Source organism: Otolemur garnettii, unplaced genomic scaffold (assembly GCF_000181295.1).
Source record: "Otolemur garnettii isolate 467f Iridium unplaced genomic scaffold, OtoGar3 scaffold00001, whole genome shotgun sequence".
Lineage (NCBI taxonomy): Eukaryota > Metazoa > Chordata > Mammalia > Primates > Galagidae > Otolemur > Otolemur garnettii.
In genome coordinates, this window is record NW_003852396.1 from 20,125,344 (window position 1) to 20,133,743 (window position 8,400).

The 8,400-nt window shown below is 39.5% G+C and overlaps 1 pseudogene; it reads right to left on the minus strand.

Moving 5' to 3' along the window:
* Nucleotides 1-406: 406 nt before the first annotated feature.
* Nucleotides 407-1,360, minus strand: LOC100940866 (annotated as a pseudogene).
* Between the last annotated feature and the right edge of the window lie 7,040 nt (nt 1,361-8,400).

Sequence of the window (8,400 nt, forward strand, 5' to 3'; positions counted from 1 at the left end):
TTTGGAAAGTTTACCAAAATGACTTCAGAGTAGAGTAGACCAACTTTACACAGCACAAACAAACAAAAAAAAAGGCATATTTATTCAGTGTCATGATCAGACTATTACATTTAGCAATCAACAGCATGGGTGCAAAAAAAAAAATCTACATTAAAACTCTTTGCTGGAATGCTTTACAATTTCCACAGAACAGAAACTACAATAACTTGTTATACAGTTAGTCACAAATACAGTCCCAGAGTTTTTTGCCCATACACATGAGTATTGTCTAAAACATGTCTTCTTCATAGCAGCCTGGCCCTGCCACCACTGTTCTTGGCTGAGTTCACAAAGCTGTTGTAACCTATAGCTTCCCTGTCACTTCTCTGGCTCTTCTCTCCTGCTAAGCTTTGTTTCTTGGGAATAATTAAAACCTTCTGCCACTGCTATAGCTGCTGGAACCACCATAGCCACCTTGGTTTCATGGTTTGGCAAAGCATTGGCCGCCACCACCATAAGGACCAGAACTTCTGCCTCCAAAATTTTCTCCCTTCATGGGTCCAAAATTTGATGACTGATTGTCGTAATTGCCAAAATCATTGTAACTTTCACCACCTCCAAAATTGCTTCCATCATTACCAGATCCATTGTAGCCATCCCCACTGCCACCATATCTACCATCACCAGGGCTGCCGCCAAAGCCACCATGACCACTGAAGTTTCCTCCATGGCCAAAGTTGTCATTTCCACCAAAACCACCTCCACGACCCCCACCAACGTTTCCAGAACCACTTCAACCTCTTTGGCTGGATGAAGCACTGGCCATCTCTTGCTTTAACAGGGCTTTCCTTACTTCAAGGTTGTGGCCATTCACAGTATGGTATTTCTGAATGACAATCTTATCCACAGAATCATGGTCATCAAATGTAACAAAAGCAAAGCCCCTCTTCTTGCCACTGCCTCAGTCAGTCATGATTTCAATCACTTCCATTTTCCCATACTGTTCAGAATAGGCTCTTAAGTAATGTTCTTCAGTATCTTCTTTAATGCTACCAACAAAGATCTTTTTCACAGTTAATTGGGCACCAGATCTTTGAGAATCTTCTCTGGAAACAGCTCTCTTTGGTTCTACAGCTCTTCCATCCACTTTGTGTGGCCTTGCATTCATTGCTGCATCCACCTCCTCCATGGTAACCTATGTGAGAAACCCAAAGCCCCTGGAGCACTTGGTGTTTGGATCTCTCATTGCCACGCAGTCTGTGAGCATTCCCCACTGCTCAAAATGGCTCCTCAGACTCTCATCAGTCGTTTCAAAGCTCAACCTTCCAATGAAGAGTTTCCGCAGCTGTTTGGGCTCTTTAGGAGACTCTGATCTAGACATGACAGCAGTGGGAAGAGAGACTTTAATGATGCTTCCTCAGCAGCGTCCACAGGCAGAAAACTTTGCAAAATATTTCATAGATCTTCACATTTTGAAATGTAAATCCTTATGTAAGAGTGGGCAAGAGTGACAAGAGTGACAAGAGTGTTTAAAGGCAATGACCATGTCATTGGTATATGAATTTAAAACATTTTATAAACATTTTGGTAAACTTTCCAAAAGTGTGAAGCAATGATCAAAACGGTATGATACGAAGCTTAAAATTTGACAAATTCAGAAATAGTTTTAAATTATTTAAGGTGATGTTTAAAAATATTTGTTAAAGAGACACTGAATATATCTTGGGACTCAAGATTTACAAAAAATATTGCAGGAAAAGAAAAGAAATAAACATTGAATGTACTATTGCACAGTGGATAGCAGTATAAAATATACCATATTAACCTGAGTTCATACCTATTCTATCTCCTAAGACAAATTTCAGAAGGGTCAAAGAGTTAAATATTCCTTTTAGAGTCTGAAAAAGTCTAGAAGGAGCTGGAACAGACAGTACATTTATGTTAACTTTGAGAGCTTGTTTAGAGATTGTAGCAGGGGAGCAAGCTACTTGTATAGTCATGAGTGAAGAACGGCACTGCTTTATCAAGGAAGGTCATGCTCTTCACGTGAGCACAGCATGTAGCCTCAGGAGGGATGCCCACAGAGCAGTGAGGGAGGACGAGGACATCCGCCTGGCCAGCCAGATCAGCCGAATCAACCCTGGGGACCAATGAGATGACAGACGTCACAGCCAGATGGCACTCACATCTGAGGAAAAGAATGGATATTGAATGCACTATTGGACAGTTGAATACTGAGCCAAAATCTATCGACTTGAATCCATTCCTTTTTCTATATACTAAGACAAATTCCAAGGGGGTCAAAGAGTTGAATATTTCTTTTAAAGTCTGCAAAAATCTAGAAGGCAATGGAATAGTATGGTATGTTTATGCCAACTTTGGATGAAAGATATATTTTTGGAAGCTAAGATATAACAGAAGAGATATTTAAAAGAAATTAAAAGACAGAAAACTGGATATATGGCAATCATAACCAATAAGACACTTTTTTGTTAAATATATAGCAGCAATGAACTTGTAGGTAATACTTCACAGCTTAAAAAAAGGGTTTATATACTTGATGAGATATTCTAAAATCCTCCTATTCAAAGTGTGGCCCTTAGGTAAGCAGTGTTGGCATCAGTGGAAACTTATTAGAAATAGAGAATCCCAGGCTTGGACTCAGAACCAATGAGTTAGAGTCTGAATTGTAATAATATGCCCAGGGGCCCTTATAATATGCCCTTATTTCTAAATTTAAGTTTGAGAAACTCCATTCTAAATAACCTTTTAAGAAAACTGAGGCACAAAATGGGTTAGTAATTTCTCAGAGATCACAGAATCAAAGCAAGGAGCAGAATTAGAATTCTAGGTATTTTAACTATAACTTACCTTTGTGTTTATTTATTAATTTATTGATTTGGCACATGATGAATGAATACCTGGGTATGGGCACTGACTATGGTTGGGTGCAGTAGTGCCTGGTGTGCCTCATCATGGACTCTTTCCTAAAATACTTGTCCATGCTCTTCTTAACATGAAGATGCTTCGGTTTAAACAGTAGAAAATACCGTAATATTGAAAAATATAGTCTTTTACCATCATATGTAAACATGAATTAAAATATCATTAAAGTAAATCTTTTAATTTAACAAAATAAATAGTAAATCTCAATTTTGATCAAGATGTAGAAAAATAAGTACATTCTTGTGAAGGGTAAAAAAAAAGTTTTTACTTATATGGAGCACAAGATAGTCATATGTGAATAGAGCTATAAAACTGTTTAAACTTTTTGATTTCATATTCTATCCTTGGAAAAAAAATTCCAACAGAAAAATATACTCTTTTACCATCAATAAATGTGAGTTACAATATCATTAAAGTAGGTCTTTTAATTTAACAAAATAAATGGTAAGTCTCAATTTTGATCAAGATATAGAAAAATAAGTATATTCTTGCTGTAATGTCCGGGAGTCTCTCAAAGACCACACCACCAAAGAAGTCGAATTAAAGAAGAGTCCTTTTATTGAAGACCCAGCTGGTGACTTGCCTCAGTGTCCCAACATGGGGTTTCTGAGTACAGGCCCAAGTTGACTGAGGCTCTGACTTTTATAAGGCAAAATTTTTCCAGGGGCAAATAAGCACAGAAAACAGCAGTTAGGGGAAATCACGAGGATAAGGTGGCTTAGTCAGTATGATCCTGAGAGCACTGAGTGATTCTTTTTACAAACCAAATACAATCTACAATGTCCTAAGGTAGTGTAGGGAAGGGAACTTGCAGGTGGGGGTTGTAAACAGCATGATCACAAAAAGCGATAATCACCAAAGATATAATCACAAGTGTAGTCAGTAACTTACATCACTAACAATTTTAGTTGAATGCATTCACAGTCATACAGTGGGATGGCAAACAAGAGGAACCAGTTTCAAAGGTAATGGGATATAACAGAAAAGGAGTAAACAATAAAGTGGAGTCAAACTTGCATATCATATCTGTATCATATACAGATGGCATGACAATCACCTTATCATGATCATGAAGGTTGTCACAAAGATAGTTAGTGACTTTCTACACAATACTAATAATTCTAACAGTTCTAACCAGGTACCCTTAAAATATCATGCAAGTGGATAGGCATAGGGTGGGAAGGCAAGTGGAACCAGTTTTTAAAAATGTAGTAAGATGTAGCTAAACAACAGAATGGAATCAGGCCTGTTTTGCTTTCCCACTGATTCTTAGGAAAAAGAATTATATCAAAATGGAGTTAGGCTTGCTTCTCTTTCACCTTAACATTGCTAAGGGTAAAAAACATGTTTTTACTTATCTGGAGCACAAGATAGTCATATGTGAGTAGAGCTATAAAACTTTTTAAACCTTTTGCTTTCATATTCTATCCTTGGAAAAGATATTTCAACAGAATAATTTCAATGGGAAAATAAATGGTATAATGATATCCTACATATTCTTTTTCTCACATTGATATCAAAAGCAAAATGTTTCAGATGCTCAATGTCATTAACAAATGAAGCATGTGCTATTATTCAGCTATTGGGGCAAGCAGGAAGCTGAAACCCCCTGCAGTAGCTTTCCTGAAATTGTGTAGAGAAGATCTATATACTCTGTCATTTGGCATCCTGCAGAATCCAGTCTCAGCCTTCCATCCAGGGGCATCTTCCCCCTTCAATAGCTGACTGCTTCCACCAGGCTGAGTCTGCTATTCCTCCTAAAGGCTCTTGGACTCCTTTTGATTCTATAATTTTGCTATTACTGTTCTCACTGTGCATTCCATAATAACAGTCTCTTCTTATCTGTGGGGGGATACGGTTTAAGACCCCCAGTGCATGGCTAAAACTGCACATAAACCAAACCCTAGCTATACTATGTTTTCTTTCCATACACATACGCTATGATGAAGTTTAATTTATGATTAGGCACACTAAGAAATTAACAGAAATAACTAATAAATAAAATAGGACAACACAGGGAAATAAAAGCTACATCAATGTATTCTCTTTCTTTTTCTCTCAAAATACCTTATTTTACCATATACCTCTATGTATAGACTTTGGTTGACTGTCGGTAACTGAAACCACAGAATGCAAAACCAGGAATAAAGGGGACTATTGTACAACATAAAAATCCTTCAGGATCTGTTCTGCCTACCTCTCCAGCCTCCCCCTGTGGAATTCTTCTTATAAATTTGATTCCACATAATCTGGGGTCTCTGCAGGACCATAAATGCACAGAGGCACGTAACAGCTCTGGATGCAGGCTTCATCTTCTGCTTGAAGTCTCATTTTCCCTTCTCTGCTAAGTGAACTTCTCATCCTTGCAGAATCATGTAGAAAGTCCCCTCCTCTTTTTTTATAATCAAGCACCACCTGCCCATGACCTTTTTTTCATGTTTCCACAATGCACTGTTTCTCATTACTTTAGCTTTGATCTTATTCTAGCTAACTGTTCTTTTTATTTTTCTCTCATTGTTATATCCAAAGTGAGTGGAATAGAGAAACACCAGCACACTGAATCCAAATTAAGCAAGGGTTCTTTATTGATCGGCCAGGCTGAGACAGGCTCATGCCTCAAAGTCTCTTCACCCCTAGAAGCAGGGGTGGAAACCTTTTATAAGGGGCTTTCGGTAGGAGAGAGGGAATCCTTAATGCAAGCCAAATTTGACAAGAGCCAACCCCTGGTAAGAGGAGTCCTTACAAGGGGAAGCTGGGGTTTTGCAGTTATTACTGAACTCCTGTGGCTGAGCTTCCTGTCTTAAAGGGGGAGTGTTTAAAGCCCCCCAGCAAGATGGAGTTGGCGCATAACATCATCAAACTTGAGTTGATTGAGGAGGACTGTGCTTTTTAATATTTGTTCATTTTCAAGATCTGACCAATGTCTGACATATAGAAAAACGTTGATATATGCTTATTTAAGGAAAGCACGACTGAATCTGTAGCTGCTGAAATCGTTCTTGTCCTACAGTGCCAAGCTTAAATGCCATCTCTTCAAGTCTTCCTCTCAGTGGCCGGACATGACTTTTTTGATCTCCAATTCTCCTTGGCACTGGTCTCGTTTTGTTCTTGTTTAGTAGCTACTTACTTGTGCTTGTTCTCTGCATGTTTCAGAGGCCAGCACATACTAGGCATCCTGAAGTCAGTGAATGAATGAAACTTGCTCAATACTTTGTAAAAATCTAGTGTCCTAACAGTTTCAACAAAGGGCCAAAGCTGCTGCAGCTCCCCTCGAATGATGTTTAGTTTACAAAGCCACAGGGGTTGGGAAAGCAGATGCTGCCTTATCTTCAGCTTGAGAAATTCAGTGGAAGTAATTTTTCTGCAAATAGAACAAATCCTTTGATATTACCAAGTGCTTGTCCATGAGTTTGCTTCATTGGAAGCATTACTGCAGACTGAAGGTGCTTCCGAACTCTTAAAAAGGCATTAAATATTCATTAACTACTCTTCACACGCCAAGAACTTTTCTAGGTCCTGAGAATAGTAAACAGTTGTGGTCACCATTCTAATGGGAAGAGAGAAAAGATAAAAGTAAATAAATAAACCAGATAATGTCAGAAGCTACTGAGTGCCATGAAGGCGATGACAAATTCCAGTGAGTATCCTGAATAGAAGCAGGGGTTATTTTTGGTGGTTAGGGGTCAGTGAGGAAGTGACAATTGAACTGAGACATGAAATACAAAACAAGATTCGGACTTAAAGAGGTCTGTGTTTGATTATTTATTTTGTAAAATGTTGAAAACATATTTTTTTCCATACGACACCAGTCTGTAAATTAACACTGATGTATTTATTTACTATTTTATGCTTCCTATAGTATTTGAAAATGAGGTAGAGAGAGATTGAGAGAAAGTGAGAGAAAGAGGATAGAGCGAAGAGATAGTAGGTGCTTTGGGAAAAAATAGATGAAACATACAAGGCTTCAGCCTATTCAAAACCTCCAATCTACCAGTTGTGGTAAGATGAAAGATAGGAACTTTTCCTTTGGCTATAGAATTAGGCCTGAGTCTCTTGGTGTGGCATATGAGAACTTTATGATTTGGTCTTTCTCTTTCTGACAAGTCTCACCTTGTTCAAGTCCATTGTTCCCACTCAATGTTTCAGTATTACAAATATGCTTGCAGTTTTCTATTGATCTGCTTCTCTTAAAGTCCTACCATATTTCAAGTCTCATTCAAATGTATCTTCTAGTCCAAAGGAGGAGGAACATCTCTCTGTTCCTTTGTCCTTACTATACTTTGTACATCCCTTTCATTGCATTGCACTATAATAACATTCTTTTGTGTCTCCCTTCTCTGAAGGCTGGGACTATTTTATTCACCTTGGCAAGCCCAGAATCCAGCATTCAGTAAGTGCTTGCTGACAGTGAATGGCAGATGCTCACAGAGGAAGGCAACCTGTGAAAATCACTATTGACTCAGTCCTCAGGAGGAGCAATGCCATGCCATGGGAGTAAGCGTGTGCAGGGAGGCTTTTCCGGGCTCTTGAGAGAAAGCTCCTTCCTTCGGAATTGAGCCATCGAGATCCTGAACATGAGCTGCTAGTTTCTGACCATCCCTTTCATGTTTTATATGCAGTTCCAAGTGCTGGACAGCAGTGCAAGGCAGGGTCATGAACTCACTTTGGCTGAGACACCTTCAAAGGTGAGCTCTTGAAGAAGGAGACTAACTTGTTTTGATCCTTGGCTCCAGGGCCTCCTCCATTTTCATCCTTAGCTGAGGCTTCTCCTCATGACCTCCAAGGTCTCAGGGCTCCAGTCTTCTTCAATTGTTCTTTCATTTCCATGGTCTGACTCTAACCCCACTCTGCCTCAAAGCCTCTCCTCCAAGCTACCAGAAGCCCAATTGATGACTCTCATCAGCCTTCACTCATTCCTTTGTAAATGGATCTCTTTCTTAGGAGGACCTGGTGCCCACTCATACCTGTACCACATCCAACTCACCCAACATCCTTTCTCCCGTTTCAGAACTCATTAGGTTCTAACTTCTGACGGTGTCTCTGATCTGCTCCAAACCTGTTCTCTAGTCTTTACCTCGTGCTTTCCCTTCATGCTTCATGCTTAAGTCATTCGAAAGTGTAGTATTTTGTCTGCCCAAGGTGCCACTCTGGGTCTGTAGGGTCCTCCACACCTGGAGTGCCTTTCATTGTCCCTTGGAACACTATTCATCCTTTAGGACCCAGTTCACTTTCTCTATAAGGGCTCTCTTTGGACTCCCATGGGACTGTGAAATGCTTCATTCTTTGCCATCCTCCTATAGCCTCCGACAGATCATCCTGTACAGCATTTCCCACAATGCAGTAGAATTTACATCTCTTTTCCAACATCGTGTCCTACCTCCCACCATCCGTAAATTGTCAGGAAGTCAGGAACTTTATTCCTTTGCCTTCACATTTGTGTTCTTGGGCACTGCTCCATGGTCTGTTCAAACGTGC